Source organism: Triticum aestivum, chromosome 4B (assembly GCF_018294505.1).
Source record: "Triticum aestivum cultivar Chinese Spring chromosome 4B, IWGSC CS RefSeq v2.1, whole genome shotgun sequence".
Lineage (NCBI taxonomy): Eukaryota > Viridiplantae > Streptophyta > Magnoliopsida > Poales > Poaceae > Triticum > Triticum aestivum.
Genome location: NC_057804.1, coordinates 422,448,158 through 422,467,823, shown reverse-complemented (window position 1 = coordinate 422,467,823; position 19,666 = coordinate 422,448,158). Strand labels below are relative to the sequence as shown.

General features: G+C 41.3%; 1 pseudogene; it reads left to right on the top strand.

Annotated features, from left to right (window-relative positions):
• Positions 1-5,658: 5,658 nt before the first annotated feature.
• LOC123090149 (U-box domain-containing protein 21-like) lies at positions 5,659-12,823 on the top strand (annotated as a pseudogene).
• Positions 12,824-19,666: the final 6,843 nt, after the last annotated feature.

Genomic DNA, 19,666 nt, shown 5'->3' with positions numbered 1-19,666 from the left:
AATTTTTGATGTGGAATGTTGCCTAACATATTCATCACATTTCTTTTCTTTATAGCATGGACATATGGACTTTTATATTATTGAAAGCAATAGTCTATTTTTGACATGAAGACTTTAATACTCAAGCATACCAAGAAGCAACCATGTCTTTCAAAATATCAACACTAAAGCAAGTTATGCTCAATCATTGATTCATTCATGAAACACACTCGAATATTAGCTACACCCAATGCTCAAATATGATCATAGTGCCCCTTAGTTGGTGCTTTATAAGAGAAGATGGAGACTCAAATTGAAAATAAAAATTGCATAAGTAAAAGAAGGGCCCTTCGCGGAGGAAAGTAGGGGTTTGTAGAGGTGCCAGAGCTCAAAGCTTAAATTGAGAGATAGAAATATTTTTGAGAGGCATACTTTTCCCACCAACGAAAATGACTTAGAGATCTCAATACTTTCCATGCTAGATACATCATAGGCGGTTCCCAAACATAAAATAAAGTTTATTCCTTTTTCCACCATTACTTTCACTTTCCATGGCTAACCGTATCCACGGGTGCCCTCCATACCAACACTTTCCAAGGAATTTATTATTTGACAACATAAAGTAAATTCATTATTCATTTCGGGACTGGTCATCCCTAATACCTTTGTCGTACTCTTGTGCAATGACAAGTGAATAAACACTCATCGTGAGAATAACACATCTAGCATGGAAAATATTGGTCACCCTTCACCGCCTCGCGAGCGGTAGAGCACACATAAGAGAAAATTTATTTTGGAAATTAGAGATGGCACATGCAAATTTGCTTATAACAGCATGGAAATACCACATATAGGTAGGTATAGTGGACTCATAAGGCAAAACTGGTTTAAAGGGTTTTGGATGCACAAATAGTGATCGTACTTAGTGCAAAATGAAGGCTAGCAAAAAGATTGAGAAGCGACCAACCAAAAAGAAAAAAATCTCGTACCCAAGAATTAAGCATAAGTAACATCGAATAATGCACCACAAATAGGATATAAATTTCATTTCATAACTATTGACTTTCGTGCTTGCATAGGGAATCACAAACCTTAACATCAACATTCTTACTAAAGCACAATTACTCATCAACATGACTCACATATCATATCGTCATATCTCAAAACCATTACTAAGAATCAAGTTTATTTTTTCCAATGATCTTCATGAAAGTTTTTATTATATCCTCCTTGGATATCTATCACTTTGGGACTATTTTCATATGTTGCTTTCGATAAGCTCAAACAAATATAAGTGAAGATCATGAGCATAATTTTTTTCTTTCTCTCAAAATAATCTAAGTGAAGCAAGAGAGAATTTCTTAAAATTTTACTATAATAACTCCCAAATAAATCTAAGTGAAGCATGAGAACATTTATTCAAAAATAACAAAGCACATCGTGCTCAAAAAGATATAAGTGAAGCACTAGAGCAAAACCATGGCTCTAAAAATTTAAGTGAAGCATAGGAGCAAGCATAGCATAATTTTGGCTCTCTCAAAAGGGTGTGTCCAGCAAGGATTCAACACTTAAAAACACAAATCAAAACAAGAAAAGACTCATATCATACAAGACGCTCCAAGCAAAACTCATATTATGTGACGAATAAAAATATAGCTTCAAGTAAAATACCGATGGTTGTTAGAAGAAAGCGGGGAAGCCACTCGGGGGCATCCCCAAGCTTAGTTGCTTGATAATTTTTTGAATATTATCTTGGGGTGCCTCGGGCATCCCCAAGGTTAGCCTTTTGCTAATCCTTATTCCTTCATCCATCGTAACATCACCCAAAACTTGTAAATTTCAATCGCACAAAACTCAAACAAAACCTTCGTTAGATCTGTTAGTATAAGAAAACAAACCACTACTATAAGTACTGTAGAAAACCTATTCTTATTTTGTTTTTGCATTATATCTACTGTATTCCAACTTTTCTATGGCAAAAACTCATCAAATAAAATCATAGAATCATCAAAACAAGCACACAACGCAAAGAAAACAGAATCTTTCAAAAATAGAACACTCTGTAGCAATATGAATATTTCGTATACTTCTGTAACTCCAAAAATGCTGAAATAAATTAGTGGACATGAGAAATTTTTCTATTAATCTTATGCCAAAAGAATCAACTCAAAAGAACTCTTCTGTTAAAAATTACAAATAATCTCGTGAGCGCAAAAGTTTCTGTTTTTCAGCAAGATCAAATAAACTTTCACCCAAATCTTCCCAAAGGCCTTGCTTGGCACAAACACTAATTAAAAACAAAAACACAATCATAAAATTAGCATAATTTTGCTAACACACAAGAACAGAAAGAAAAAAGCAAAAATAAATTTTATTCGTTGGGTTGCCTCCCAACAAGCGCTATCATTTTATGCCCCTAGCTAGGCATAACGCATAGGATCTAAGTGTTACTCTCTGTTATCTTTGCCACTTTAGCAAGGGTCTTTTCAAACCCGGGAGGCTCTTTGCGCTTCCCTAAATTTTCCGGAAAAGAAACCATCTTGAGATCTAAAATATCCAACCATTTATTGCAAAGAAAAACCAAAGTGTTCCTATGATTGATACTACCATTAAGATGTTTGAGAGGTTCATTATATTTTTGTAATTCAACCATATGTTTATGCAAATCACCGAGTTTTTCCAAAATTTGGGCTCCCTCTGGGGTGAAAGAAAATCCTTCCTTTTGTGGTGGAACCCCCAAAATTCCTTCTTAAATTTCATAGGCAGCATTGACATCAAGCTCAATAAAATTCCCTTTTGTGGCAAAATTCAAGAGTTGTCTATGATGCAAAGCCAATCCTATGTAAAAAATTCTAAGCAAAATTTTTGCATCTCCCATTAGATTGCAAACACGGTAAGACTCCATAAGCCTATACCAAGTATCTTTCAAATTTTCTCCTTGTCTTTGTTTGAAGTATAGAACTTCAAAGTCTGGTAACAAAGGAGGAGCATTCAAACTAGCCATAGTGAATCAAGAACACAAATAGATCTGATGAGAAAACAGTGAACGAAAAAGAGGGCAAATAAAACGGCAAATTTTTGTGAAGTGAGGGAGAGGAAAACGAGAGGCAAATGGCAAATAATGTAAATTTCAAGGAGATGAGATTTGTGATTAGGAACCTGGTTGATGTTGAAGATCCTCGCCGGCAACTGCGCCAGAAATTCCTTTTGATGTCTGCTAGAACTACATCGGTATTTCCCCAAAGAGGAAGGGATGATGCAGTATAGCGACGGTAAGTATTTCCCTCACTGATGAGACCAAGGTTATCGAAGCAGTAGGAGAACCTCCTCACACCACGTAAACAGTACCTGCACACAAATAACAAATACTCGCAACCCGACGTGTTAAAGGGGTTGTCAATCCCTTTCGGGTACGGCGCCTCAAGATACGCAAATAACGTGAGGTAAAAGTGGTAGATAGGATAAATAGATCGCGGGACAAATAAATTGCAGCAAGGTATTTTTATGTTTTTGGTTTAATAGATCTGAAAATAAATGCAAAGGAAAATACATCGCAAAGGCAAATATGATGAAAAGAGACCTGGGGGCTGTAGGTTTTACTAGTGGCTTCTCTCAAGAAAAATAGCAAACGGTGGGAAAACAATTACTGTTGGTCAATTGATAGAACTTCAAATAATCATGACGATATCCAGGCAATGATCATTATATAGGCATCACGTCCAAGATTAGTAGACCGACTACTGCCTGCATCTACTACTATTACTCCACATATCAGCCGCTATCCATTACGCATCTAGTGTATTAAGTTCATGGAGAAACAGAGTAATGCAATAAGAATGATGACATGATGTAGATAAGATCCATTTATCTATTTATATAGATATAGACCCCATTTTGTTATCATTAGTAGCAATGATACATACATGTCGGTTCCCCTTGTGTCACTGGGATCAAGCACCGTGAAATCGAACCCACTACAAAGCACCTCTTCCCATTGCAAGATAAATAGATCAAGTTGGCCAAACGAAACCCAAATATCGGAGAAGAAATACAAGTCTATAAGCAATCATGCATATAAGAGATCAAACAAGACTCAAATAACTTTCATGGATAAAAACATAGATTTGATCATAAACTCAAAGTTCATCGGATCCCAACAAACACACCGTAAAAAGGCTTACATCATATGGATCTCCAAGAGACCATTGTATTGATAATCAAGAGAGAGAGAGAGAGGAAGCCATCCAGTTACTAACTACGGACCCGTAGGTATACAAAGAACTACTCACGCATCATTGGAGAGGCACCAATGGAAGTGGTGAACCCCTCCATGATGGTGTCTAGATTGGATCGGGTGATTCTTGACTCTGCGGCGGCTGGAATTGATTTTCGTTGACTCCCCTAGGGTTTATGGAATATTGGGGTATTTATAGAGCAAAGAGGCGGTTCAGGGGGCACCCGAGGTGGGCAGAACCCACCAGGGAGCGCTTGGGCCTCCTAGCGCGCCCTGGTGGGTGTTGCTCCCCTCGGGGCACCCCCTAGGTGCTTCCTTGGCCCACTGGATGTCTTCTGGCCCAAAAAAATCCTCAAAAAGTTACACTGCATTTGGAATCCGTTTGGTATTGATGTCCTATGATGTAAAAAACATGCAAAAAACAGCAACTGGCACTGGGCACTATGTCAATAGGTTAGTACCAAAAAATGATATAAGATGACTATAAAATGATTGTAAAACATCCAAGAATGATATATAATATAACAACATGGAACAATAAAAAATTATAGATATGTTGGAGACGTATCATGGGCAAGGGGGCTCAAACTCGAAACATGGAACGTGGAGTGTGAAAATGGTTCAAAATGCTGAAGGGTCAAGTCTGACGCTTCAACGGGAAAAAGTTGTCAGTAAAGACACTATTTCTATTTTTTATATACCTGCCTTCGCGGCTAAGGGTTGTGTTAATTATGCAAAGCTGAATACAGTTCTTTCATGGAGGAAAGCTGATGTATATTGTTTAAGTAACCCGCCTCGCAATGCCGAAGATAATCTACGCGCCAAACACGTCGTCATTGAAGACTGGTTCAGGGGCTACTGAGGGAGTCCTGGACTAAGTGGCCCTTGGGTGTCCGGTCTATTCGATATGGGCCAGACTAATGGGCCGTCAAGATAAAAGGAAGATGACCACCTCTCGTGTCCGGTTAGGACTCCCGTATGTGTGAACGGCAAGTTTAGGTGTCCGGATATACTATTTCCTTTCTATTGGACCAACTTTGTACAACCCTCAGCCCCTCCGGTATCTATGTAAATCGGAGGGTTTAGATCGAAGGCAGGATCATAACATTGATAGGTTAGCCAAGCTAGGGTTTAGCCATTACGATCTCGAGGTAGATCAACTCTTGTAACCCCTATACTCATCGAATATAATCAAGCAGGAGTAGAGTTTTACCTCCATTAAGAGGGCCCGAACCTGGGTAAACATTGTGTCCCTTTGATCATTGTTACCATCGATCCTCAGACATAAAGCTTGGGCCCCCCTACCCGAGATATGCCAGTTTTGACACCAACAGTGGGTCCCCTCTGGTTGATTCTTTCGCCGGTATTTTTTATATATTTCAAATATATTCTCCGAAATTTTCAGGTCAGTCTGAGAACTTTTATTTCTGCATAAAAATAACACCATGGCAATTCTGCTGAAAACAGTGACAATCCAGGTTAGCTCCATTCAAATCATGCAAATTAGAGTCCAAAACAAGGGCAAAAGAGTTTGGAAAAGTAGATACGATGGAGACGTACCAGAGAGCGTGTGCGTGAGAGACACAGGGTGACATGCCCATTAGATAGAAAGATGATAACAACATTTGGACGTTGCGGTCTCACCCAGATGTCGTGTTATCACCTATCTGCCCGCCCTTTGAACATTGCGCCTTGCCAGATGGCATGTTTTGGAAACTCTAGCTGGTCGGACATTGCGGTTGCATGTTCTCCCTGACCGGGTTGTCCTTAGCATGTTAATTGTCTCATCGGTTCACGTAGCTCCCTCTACTCGTGTGCTTTTGGGTGGGGTGCATGATTCTGATGGTTCGGGTCATTTGTTGTGGGGGGTCCGGTCGAGCTTTCTATTGATCCGGTCGTTGGGTTGCCCTGACCGGCCAACGAAGCACATGGGCCCCGATCTTCATTGTCTATTATTGATAAATATATAAGACAATTCGAAACACAATACAAATATAAATCTCTTGGGGAAAATTCACCAAAGGCCTCCTTTGGATGGTTCATCTAAGTTATGGGCTATTATTTTTCCATCACAATTATTAGATGAGGAGAGGTCGGAGCATAAAAAAATCCCAGTGTACATTCACCTGGTCAAACAAACGGCTTATGTGTTGACACAAAAGCTATGGGAATGGTCGTCGTCAAGGAAAATATGAACATAGTATGAACATAGTCATTTTATAGGAAGTTGAGGAAAAAATCATTTACTGCCCAGAAAAGGGCCCGAGAAGAGAGTAGAAACGCAATATGAGCATGGGCATTTGTAGTTAGTTGAGGAAAAAAATCTTTCAACTAGTTCGCTTAACTTCCGTGTTGTTCTACCATCTCTCCTAGCTTTTTACCCTAGCCGCCTGGCCGCCTGGTGTGTATGCTTAACGTGCTCGCTGATCACACTCTTTGTTGGACCGTCGATTGTCTGTTTGGTTCGCATGATTTCTTCGGCTCATGTGATCCCGGGTGGGGTTCTTAGTTTGAATGCTTCAGGTCATTTGTTGTGGGATATGCGTTTCGGTTGAAGGAGCGTTTGCTACACGTGCGACCCACAGGCTTAAATTCTAGTTATAGTTGGTCTTTGCATGGTTGTGGACAGTTAGGAAAAAAACTCATGAAGAGAGTCTCATGTCATCAAAAGTAAATTGCAAAAAAAGCTATGGGCAGTAACCATCATCAAAGCAAATAAGAACGTAGTATGGGCATAATATTTGTAGACAGTTGGGGGGGAATTCCTTCAAATAGTTCACTTAACTTCTGGCCTATAGTTGGTCTCTTTGCCAATTGGCGTGACGGGTCATCTAGCGGGCTATCTCATCCGTGCTCCATAACAACTACATGCTAGTGGAGCGATGGTAGGAGGGCATGCCACACAAATGTCTCCGTGGCCCATCACTAGAGAGGTTGTTGCTTCGTCGCGCCACAACACCCCCAATAATAACTCCACTACCTTTGGGTGTTCAAACATAACTCTAGGGAGTTTTCATCATTTTCTCATATAGGACAATTGTCCAAGAAACACCGTGCTCATGTCATGAAAAACAATCACAAAAGAAAGTTGTGGGCAACGGACATTGTCAAGGCAAATAGAAACATGGTATGAACATAATCATTTGCGGATAGTTGAGGCAAAATCCTTCAAATAGCTCGCTTAACTTCTGGGTTGTAGTTGTTCTCTATGCCAATTGGCGCAACAGTGTCGGCTGGACGGATCATGTGTTGTGTTTCCTTGCATTGGACCATTGTGGCTGATTGGATGGCGTGTTCTGCCATCTCTCCTAGGTTTTTATCCTTAATGTCTGGCTGACTGACGTGTATGCTTCACATGCTCGCTGATTGCACTCTTTGCTGGATGATACGTCTCCAACGTATGTACAATTTATGAAGTATTCGTGCCATGTTTACAACAATTTTATATGGTTTTGGTATGATTTGAATGGAACTAATCCGGATTGACGCTGTTTTCAGCAGAACTACCATGGTGTTTTTTTTGCAAGAATAAAATTTCTCGGAATTGGACAAAACTTTTTGACTATTTTTTTGGAAGAAAAGAAAAATACTAGAGCAAAGAACCACTAGAGGGGGGGCTGTTGCCCACAAGACACGAGGGCATGCCACCCCTTGGCGCGTCCTGGTGGGTGGTGGGCCTCCTGAGGCCCATCTTCGTGTGATTCCAACGCTGAAAATCCTATATATATAAACCCCCAGAAATAACCCTAGATCAAAAATTCCGCCGCCGCAAGCCTCTGTAGCCACGACAAACCAATCTGGACCATGTTTTGGCACTCTACCGGAGGGGGAATTTATCATCGGAGGCCATCTTCATCATCCCTGGCCACCATGATGAGGATGGAGTAGTCCACCCTCGAGGCTGAGGGTTTGTACTAGAAGCTATATGTTTAATTTCTCTCTCTCTCTCTCTCTCTCTCTCTCTCTATCTCTCTCTCTCTCTCTCTCTCTCTCTCTCTCTCTCGTGCGCGCGCGTTCTTGATTTGACACAATATTGATGTATCGCAAGCTTTGTTAATATAGTTGGATCTTATGGTGTTTTCCCCTCTCTATCTTGTTGTGATGAATTGAATTTTCCCTTTGAGATTCCGTTCTTATCGGATTGAATACTTTTATGGATTTGAGAACACTTGATGCATGTCTTGCTATGAATACTCGTGGTGACAATGGGGTATCATATTGATTCACTTGATGTTTTTTGGTACTTAACTCAAGGATTCGCGAGGTGACATTGGGGTAATCTATGCATAGGAGTTGATGCATGTTCTCGTCTTTGTTTCTACGGTAGAAATCTTGGGGCACTCTTTGAGGTTCTTTGTGTCGGATTGAGTATTATGAATCTGAAATTGTTTGATGCACATCGTATAATCAACTCACGGATACTCGCGGTGACATTGGAGTATCTACGTGACATTGGAGTTGGTTGATGTGTATCATATGGTGTTATTTCTGTACGAACTCTTAGATAGATTGATCGGAAAGGATAACTTGGTGTTATTTTAGTACGAACTCTTCGATAGATCGATCAGAAAGGATAACTTTGAGGTGGTTTCATACCCTACAAACAATTTTGTATTATGTTCTCCGCTAGATAGGAACTTCCGAGTGATTCTTCATCGCATGTTGAGGATGGTTATATGATCCAATTATATCAGCATTGTTGAGAGATGGCACTAGCGAAAGTATGGACCCTAGGCCTCATTTTCAAGCATTGCAATGCCGTTTGTGCTCACTTTTGTTACTTGCTACCTTGCCATTTTTTATTGTTCCTATTACAAAAATCAATATCTACAATCATTACTACACTTCTATCACCATCTCTTCGCCGAACTAGTGCACCTATACAATTTACCATTGTATTTGGTGTGTTGGGGACACAAGAGACTTTTTGTTATTTGGTTGCAGGGTTGTTTGAGAGAGACCATCTTCATCCTACGCCTCCCATGAATTGATAAACCTTAGGTCATCCAGTTGAGGGAAATTTGCTACTTTCCTACAAAACTCTGCGCTTGGAGGCCCAACACAAGTCTACAAGAATAAAGTTGCATAGTAGACATCAAGCTCTTTTCTAGCACCGTTGCCGGGAAGGTGAGTGCTTGAAGGTATATCTTTAGAACTTGTAATTGAATCTTTTAGTTTCTTGTTTTATCACTAGTTTGGTTTATAAAAGAAAACTACAAAAAAATGGAATTGAGGTGGCCTCATATTATTCGTCTTTATCATGTCTTTCTGAAAATGATGGAAAGGGAAATTGTGGTCAAATGATAGAAGAAGAAATCAATAAAATGTTTGGCATAAAATCTTTGAATGATGAGCATAATTGCAATGTTGCTAGTATGAATTCTTTGAATATCCATGATGCTAATGATATGCAAAGCCATAAGCTTGGGGGTGTTATATTTGATGAAGATGATATTTTTCGTCCCTCAAGTTTTCATGAGCAAATTTATTATGATGAAAGCATGCCTCCTATTTATGATGATTATATTAATGAAAGTGGGTTTGGAAGAGTGTCAACTCTAGCTAACGGTCCCACTATTTTGGAGTGTGTTGAATCTTGTTACAATATTGGAAAAAGTGGATTTGGAGAGGTCGTGACTTTATTTAGTGATGAATCCACTATTTCGGAAGAGATTTCAATTGATCATGACAACAAAGTTGCTATCTATGATGATTATGGTGATGACATGTATGATATATTGAATAATGATAGCCATGAAACTTGTCATCAGGATTTTAATTTTCAATCACATGATAGCTATATTGTTGAGTTTGCTCCCATTACTATTGATGAGAATAAATTTCTATGCTTGCGGATCATGGTAAGAATGCTTTATGTTATAGCTATGTTGTTGAATTCATTCATGATGCTACTGAAAATTACTATGAGAGAGGAGCATATGCTTGTAGGTATTGCAATAATATCATGTTTCCTCTCTGTGTGTTGAAAATCTTGAAGTTTCACTTGTTTTGCCTATCTATGCTAGTTGATTCTTGTTCCCATAAATTGTTTGCTCACAGAATATCTATGCATAGGAAGTGGGTTAGCCTTAAATGTGCTAGTCATTTGCTTCATGATGCTCCCGTTATGTTCAAATTCTTATCTTTTATGTGAGCATCATAAAATCAGCATGCCTCGCTAAAAAGGCATTAAAGGAAAGCCCTTGTTGGGAGACAACACAACACTTTTACCTACCGTTTTTGTGTGTTCACATGATTAAGCTACTGTTGTAATCATGTTTTATAGATTTTGTTTCAATAAAGTACCAAGTAAAGCCTTTGGGATAGTGTGGATGATAGTTGACTTGATTCTATGCAAAAACAAAACTTTTGCGCCCAGTTCTGGAATTTTGTAAATTCACATAAACGTAATTTTCTCTGATTTTTTTACAGATGATTGATATATAAATTCTCTATGTTTTCCTTATTTTTCAAAAAAAAATAGAGTGGCATAAGTATGGTCATTGTTCAGATCATTACAGACTATTCTGTTTTGGATAGATTCTGTTTTCAATGCATAGTTTGCTTGTTTTAGTGTTTCCATAGCTTATATTAAGTGATATAAATTGTGGAAATGATAAGTTACAGTAGGAATTATGTGTAAACAATTCTGAATCTTGTCTTTGATAGTACCAAAGTGAATGGTTCGCTCTTTATCATACTAATCTATCTCATAAAGTTTAGTTAAGTTCTGTGTGATTGAAGTTTTCAAGTTTTTGGTGAGATATCGATATGAGGAGAATAAGGAGTGATAAGACCTTAAGCTTGGGGATGCCCAAGGCACCCCAAGGTAATATTCAAGGAATATCCAAGCAACTAACTTGGGGATGCCCTGGAAGGCATCCCCCTCTTTCGTCTCCAACATTACCTGTAACCTTATTTGGAACTATATTTTTATTCGTCACATGATATGTGTTTTGCTTGGAGCGTCATTTTATTTTATTAGGATTTTCTTGGTATTATTTAGAGTAATGTTTTGCATCTCTTATCTCTACTATTAAAGGGGGATATGCAGCCATCCTAGTGATGGTTCGACCACCCCCTTCCCTCTACAATCGCTACTTCTCCAAGGAAAAAATCATTGTAAACGAACCAGCCGGTACGATCTGAAAAACGTAGGTCTCTTGCAATCACTACATCCCCTGTATAAATAATCCATCATACAAACCAGGGAAACAACTGCCCACTAACGCACGTCGCGCTCCCAGTACCCCTCTCTCCATCTCTATCACATGGAAAGTCGTCGCCGCTCCGTCCATGAACCTACGCACCACCACTCCTACACAGAGCTCCCAATTCGCTGTCGTGTGCCACGCATGGCTAACGACGAGTGTAGGTGGGCGATGCCGAGAATGATGAGGAGCTGGCGGTGCCGGTGCACTTTCGGTGCCCGATCTCGCTTGGGCTGATGAAGGACCCAATCACAGCGCCTACGAGCATCACCAATGGCCGGGAGAGGTGGATGGTGCGGGGGCGCGGCACGTGCCCCATCACCGGTGGATCCATGCAGCTCACCGACCTCATCCCCAACAACGCCATGCGCCGCATGATCCAGGACTGGTGTGTCGTCGATCGAGCCAAGCAGGTGCCTGTCGCCGAGGCCGCCGCCGCCCAGGTGCTCGCCGCTGCCAGGCGCGGGAACGCGGCGGCATGTGGGTAGGTCACCACCAGGGCTAGGGCCATCGGGAAGGAGAGCGACTGCAACCGTCGGTGCCTCGCAGCTGCCGGCGCCACCCGCTAGCTCTCCTCGGCTTTCCAGAGCCTCACCGGAGAGCCCATGGAGGGCACCAGCACCGCAGCATTGGACGCGCTGGGGACGATCTTGGCGGCCCTTACCGTGTTCTTCCCGCTCGACGACGAGGCCAGGCGCTGCATTGCCTCCCAGGCGTCTCTCAACTCTCAAGACCCTCGTCTCGGTGCTCTCCCACGGTGACGTCGCCGCATGGGCCAGCGCGCCGCCATTGTCCACTGTGACGTCACCTCATCTGCCAATCGGCACCCCGACGACATCATCTCGAGGATGCCTGGCGTGTGCAGTGCGTTTGTCAGCCTCGTCGAGAACCCCGTGTCCCTTAGGCCACCAAGGTCATGCTCATCATGAGCTACTACCTCATCTATGACAGCGACCGCATGGCCGCCCACTTCACCAAGCTAGGGGCAGTGCTCGTTGTTGTGGAGCTCCTCGTGGTCATGGACACTAACAAGGGGACGAGCGAGAAGGCACTGGCCGTGCTCGACAATGTCTTGTGCGGCGACACTAGCCTCGAGTCCGCGCGTGCGCACACGTTGGTCGTGCCGGTGCTGGTCAAGTAGATGTTCCGCATGTCCAACATGGGCACGGAGTTTGCTGTCTCAGCGCTCTGGCACCTCTGCTATGTCACGGACATCGGTGTTGGCGCGTGTTGTGATGAGGCACTGCGTGTGAGCACCTACCGGAAGCTGCTCCAGGTGTGCTACAGCAGCGTGACCAAGCATCGGGCCAGCGAGCTGCTCAAGCTGTTGAATGGTTTCAGGGGCAGTGTAGAGTGCATCGAGATGGTGGACTTCAAGGGGCTCAATAGGCCATTTTGATCGGTGTAGATGCTGAATCTTTAGCATCTTCTTTCACCCTTGTTTATATTGTTTTGGGAGCTAGATTAGATATTTGGATAAAACATACTTCGGGATGGCTAGATTTTTTGTACACCATAATTGAATACTCGTATACAAAATGACCAACACAAAAGAGATTGAACATTGTCTAACTGTTGTCATGTTTATATCTTCACAATTTGAAAGTTATTTCATGTTATTTACGATTTTGAAGTGATCCTCACATTACAGAAAGCAGTGGGAGAAAGAATTGGTAGTTGGCGTTATATGGATGAATATCCATCATGTTTGACATACACTTCTGGATTAGAACGACCCATGTATACATTTTTTAAGTCCCCTAGCAACGCATGAGCATTCGACTAGTTTCAATAAAAATGTTAAGTATAGCCTTTACCATGCTTATTTTGCAAGTCTATATGCGTCTGTTTGAAAACAGAAAGTTGCACACTAGTGCGTGAATTCTTGAGAAAATTCAGAATGTGATAAAATATTGAATTTTTTTTCACAATAAGCTATGATAAATTTTCTACAGTGTGGTAAATTTTCAGAATTTTTTGAGTTAATTAAGTATGGATCTTGCTTCATCCTTTACAGACTGTCATGTCTAGGCAGATTGTTGTTGTGATTGCATTGTTTGCATATGTTTGCTTGTTTAATGGTTATATTTGAGGATAGGAGGATTAAATATGCAGAGGCATTTAGTATGCAATCTTAAATTATAAATTTAGTGATTTGCTACAGTAGAGAATGATAAAGTTTTGCATTGATTTATACTAAAGTATCTTACGAGTTCTTCTTGAGTTTTGGGTGGATGAAGTTTTTGAGATTTAGGGAAACCGAGATATAAAAGGATTGAAGGAGACACAAAAACTCAATCTTGGGGATGCCTAGGCATCGCAAGATAATATTCCAAGAAGTCTCGAGCATCTAAGCTTGGGGATGGCCCGGTAGGCATCCCACCTTTCTTCAACAACAATTATCGGTTAGTATCGGTTGAGTCTAAGTTTTTGCTTCTTCACATGAGTTGTGCTATTCTTGGAATGCCATTTTTTTGTTTTGCTTGCTATTTTAATAAAATACTAAGATCTTAAAGTTTTTAAATAAGAGAGAGCCCTCAATTAGCTACCCATTTACTTAACTACTCGTTTGATCTTCACTTATATATTTTTGGAGTAGTTTTTCATTTACTCTTATGTTTCACTTATATCCTATGAGTAAATTGTTGAATGAATTGAATATCATGAAGTTGAAATTATATGTTCATATCATGCCTAGTAGCAGCTTCACATTGGGTTTAGAAAGTGAAATCTTTTAAAGCTTGACAATCACAATATTGGTCATATAAGCAATTCATGAATGATTAGTATAAGGAAGAGAAATTTTACATACAAATATATTATCTTGGACATCTTCTATGATTGTGAATACCGATTAATTATTTTCAAACTTGAGAAAAATAGTTGAAGTTGGACAAGGAATACAACGTAATGAGTTATGGTTGTGTATATTTGCATAGAAGTTATATTGTTATGGATCCTCCAACATGTGGTGTTTGCTTAGGATCTTTTGCTAGCCAAAAATTCGTACTAAGTAGAGATACTACTTGTGCATCCAAAAACCCTTAAACCCAATTTCTTGCCATGAGTGTCCACCATACCTACCTATGGATTGAATAAGATCCTTCAAGTAAGTTGCCATCGGTGCATAAAGTAATAAAAATTGCTCCTAAGTATGTTTGATCTTTTATTGTAAGGGAAAATAAGCGTTGTACAAACTTGTGATGGCAAAGTAATAAAAGCGATGGACTGCATAATAAAGGTTGCTATCATAAAGGGAAATATAATGTGGCGTTCCTTTGCATTAAGAGATTGTGCATCCAAAAATAAAAAGTGCATGACAACCTCTGCTTCCCTCTGCAAAGGGCCTATCTATTACTTTTCAGTATTTACTTTTATGCAAGAGTCAATAGTATGCATTCTCATTTCAACCTCAATTATTCTCTAGTTGGAAAGCATCATGTCATGGGGAAAGATCTAGGCACATATGGCCAGTCAAATATCTTTGATCATGATTTATTATGGTTGACAATTATCTCTATGATAAATGAGTTGGGAGGCGGAACATTAAGCCCCTATCTTTCTTTGTGTTTGATGGATGTCATTTGTTCTAAAAATATGCTTTGAGTACTAGCAATTATAGAAGACTATATGATGATTGAGTATGTGGAACTCTTACTTAGACTTTGTTGGATAAGTTGAATTGCAATTGTTTGGTGACTAAGAACATAAGTTGTTAAGTTTTAACAAAAGGCATTGTTTGAACCATAACATGTGTATTAATTGCTACTTTATCATGATGAGTTTTATGAGAAAGAGTTACTGTTATGATGCTAGGAAAAGTGATTGAAATTATCATTGATCAAACTTATACACTATGCTTGCATTCACACTTCATAAATAATTTCTTTTATCATTTACGTACTCGAGGACGAGTAGGAATTAAGCTTGGGGATGCTGATACGTCTCCAATGTATCTATAATTTATGAAGTATTCATGCCATGTTTACAACAATTTTATATGGTTTTGCTATGATTTGAATGGAACTAACTCGGACTGACGTTGTTTTCAGCAAAACTATTGTGGTGTTGTTTTGTGCAGAAATAAAAGTTATCAGAATCGGACAAAACTTTTTGACGATTTTTTTGGAAGAAAAGAAAAATACTAGAGCAAAGAACCACTAGAGGGGGGCCCCTGCTGCCCATAAGACACTAGGGCGCCCCCTCCCCCCGGCGCACCCTAGTGGGTGGTGGCCCCCCTGAGGCCCATGTTCGCGTGATTCCAATGCTGAAAAGTCATAATATATATATATATATATATATATATATATATATAAACCCCCAAAAATAACCCTAGATCAGAAGTTTCGCCGCCGCAAGCCTCCGTAGCCACGAAAAATCAATCTGGACACTATTTTGGCACTCTACCAGAGGGGGAATTCATCACCGGAGGCCATCTTCATCCTTCCTATGGCCACCATGATGAGGAGGGAGTAGTCCACCCTCGGGGCTGAGGGTTTGTACCAGTAGCTATGTGTTTAATCTCTCTCTCTCTCGTGTTTTTAATTTGGCACGATCTTAATGTATCACGAGCTTTGTTAATATAGTTGGATCACATGGTGTTTCCCCCTCTCTATCTTGTTGTGATGAATTGAGTTTTCCCTTTGAGATTTCGTTCTTATCGGATTGAATACTTTTATGGATTTGAGAACACTTGATGTATGTCTTGCTATGAATACAAGTGGTGAAAATGTGGTATCATATTGATTCAATTGATGTGTGTTTTGGCACTCAACTCACGGATTTCCAAGGTGACATTGGGGTAATTTATGCATAAGGGTTGATGCACATTCTCGCCTTTGTTTCTCCGGTAGAAATCTTGGGGCACTCTGTGAGGTTTTTTGTGTTGGATTGAGTATTATGAATCTGGAATTGTTTTATGCATATCGCGTAATCAACTCATGGATACTCGCGATGACATTGGAGTATCTAGGTGGCATTAGAATTGGTTGATGTGTATCATATGGTGTTATTTTAGTACGAACTCTTAGATAGATCGGTCGGAAAGGATAACTTGGTGTTATTTTAGTATGAACTCTTGGATAAATCGATTGGAAAGGATAATTTTGAGGTGGTTTCGTACATTACAAACAATTTCTTCTTATATTCTCCGGTAGATAGGAACTTTGCAATGAGTCTTCATCGTAAGTTGAGGATGGTTATATGATCCAATTATATTGGCATTGTTGAGAGATTGCACTAGCGAAAGTACGGACCCTAGGCCTTATTTTTAAGCATTGCAATACCGTTTGTGCTCACTTTTGTTACTTGCTACCTTGTTGTTTTTTATTGTTCCTATTACAAAAATCAATATCTACTATCATTACTACACTTGTATCACCATATCTTCGCCGAACTAGTGCACCTATACAATTTACCATTGTATTCGGTGTGTTGCGGACAGAAGAGACTTTTTGTTATTTGGTTGCAGGGTTGTTTGAGAAAGACCATCTTCATCCTACGCCTCCCATGGATTGATAAATCTTAGGTCATTCACTTGAGGAAAATTTGCTACTGTCCTGTAAACTTTGCGCTTGGAGGCCCGACACGAGTCCACAATAATAAAGTTGCATAGTAGACATCACCGGACAGTCAATCGCCTGATCAATTCACCTGGTTTCCTTCAACCTATGTGATCCCGTGTGGGGTTATCAGTTGAATGATTCAGGTCATTTGCCATGGGATATGTGTTTGGGTTGATTGAGTGTTTGTAAATTCAAAACAAATACTAAAAAATTCAAAGAAGTATAATGTTTTTGCATGGAAGATGTTTGAGTGCGTGCTAAATTTCAAAGCATTTCGACATGTGGATAGCTCTAAAAAAAACCCGGGTCCGAACAGTGCACAAACTATATACCTTTCCACATACCCCAAATTTGTCTTGTTTGCTGACAGCTACTCAGACATCCAAAAGCTCTGAAATTTGACATGGACATCGCACACTTAGTCATCTTTATACACAAAAAAAATCAGAATTTTTAAAATTTATTTAATAGTCCATCCGTAAAGAAATATAAGAGCGTTTAGATACGTTGGGAGTATTTTTAATGATTTTTTGTTCACTCGAGGGCTCATCTGAGCCCGGGAGACAAAACACCCCTCCCATTCATCGCCTCTTTTTTCCAGATGAGAGTGCTCTCTATTTTTATCAAAAAAAAAGAGCCCTCACCATTTTATTCATACCTTCTCTTGAAGACCGAAACCTTTTTTTTTTTTGCAGGGGCTGGAAGACTCGAACCTTAATCCTCTTTTATCACAACTAAAGTAGAGTACTATAAAAAAATCCCTGATAGTAGGTGGTATAGAACATGGGATATGGGATATGTGTGCTAATCAAGAAAATTCTGTTAGTTGCTGCCAGTGTTAAGATAATCAAGAAAAATTACCATCGGGCCGATGGATCGCCTCAGCCACCTCAGCCACGTTCGCCCCACGCAGACGCAGGGCGAGTACTAACGGCCACGCAATAATAGCCGTTGCTAATCCAAGACTTGGCACGACCCTACCGGCCAACACGCCACCCCTTCCCCGAAATTTAAAGTAAGCAAAGCACGGCGGGGGGTCCATAGGACCGTAACCTCAAAGACACAAACGTAGAAAAAGGTGCAGTAAACCGTCCTCCCCTGCCCCTGCACAGACCCCACCGCCCAATCCAAGATCCGCCATCCAGGAATAGGAAAACGCGTGGCTGCTGGATGTGCGGGCGGGCGCACCGGATCCCTCCGCGGGACGGCCACCGAGCGCCACGACGTACGCGCGCGTGGGTGGCTTGGATCCTCTGTACTACGGCGGAACCAGCTGCGGCCCGTGCCTTTGCGGCTTATTCTGTGGGACCGAGTTGCCATCGATATGCCCGAGAGGTGGGGTCTGAGGGATGGACGGTCGCAGGGCCCCAGTCTTCTCCGCCCAGCCCAGTCCACCCGCCGCGACGCGACCGTCCGGTCTGCGCGTCGGCTTGTGCCGCCGTTTCGTTCTCAGCCAGACTACTTCTCCCTTTTACAGTAGGTGTTTGGGGATGGATACAAGAACGGTTTTCTGACATCTTCACGCAAAGGGAACCCAAGGGTGCAAATCAGGCGACCACGATCGATCGGTTCCAAGCAGAGCAAATGCTCCTAGACGCCAACAAAATAAGATTTGGGCTTTGTTGTCCTTGCAAGACATCGTCAGCGCTGCCTTTGTTAAAAATAATCTCTTGTTCCCCTGAGAAAAAATCTTGTTGAAGCTGTTTGCCATGTTCTCATGCAAAAGGGAAAAAAGAGTAAAGAGCAACGAATGATAATGCGCATACGTTTTCCTTGCACACCTTTCCAACACGCCTCGCGTATGCTTTCGTTTCAGTTCCCTGGGCTCCTCCTCCTCCTCCAAGAAAGAAAATTAGAGTTCATGCCTCTCGCGGGCGCCGGCGCAGGTCCGCCTCATCTCCGGTGGCCCTAGGGCCATGGAGGCGCTGTGGACCCTGGCAAGGGCCGGCGGGAGGGCTCCGTTTTTAATCGTTTTTTTCAATCTTGTTAGGGTTTGTGTCCTACTCAGGAAGGCGAGATGGCGGCGGCTCCCTGAAGATGGAATAAAGGTCTCCCCGCCTAACCCCCGTTTCGGCGGTGTGTCTAGCATCGTTGGTGGGCGTGTGAAGGTGTGTCTCCGACAGATCTATCTTTGGTGGATTTGCTCGGATCTCGTCGTTGTTCGTCTACGTTCGTGTGTCTTCGCTTTGGATCCTTCTGATCTACGTTATTTTTCATCGGCGGCGGTTGCTGTTCTGGGGTGCTGGTCCTATTGGGCCTTAGCACGACGACTTCCCGACTGTCTACTTCAACAAGTTGTGCCCGGCTTCGGCGATGGAGGGGCGATGACGGCGGCGCGCCTTCGGCTCGCTTCGATGCTTGTAGTCGTCGCTAGGTGGTCTACGAATCTGGATGTAATTTTTATTTCTGGTATTCGTTGTACTGCCATGATTGAAGATGAATAGATTGGAAGTTTTTCTGCAAAAAAAAACACGCCTCGCGTAAGGGTTTGCCATGCCATGCGGTTTTCTTTCCAGCACATCTACTACCACTATAAAAAGAAGAGAAGGGCAGATCCAAACAATCTGATCCATCCATTACTAAGATCTAATGGCCCTTAATTCTTCTGTGTTTAACGCTACCAACCACGCATTATAACCTACTAATCGATCTCTAACCCGCCCTCGCCCCGCCGTTAA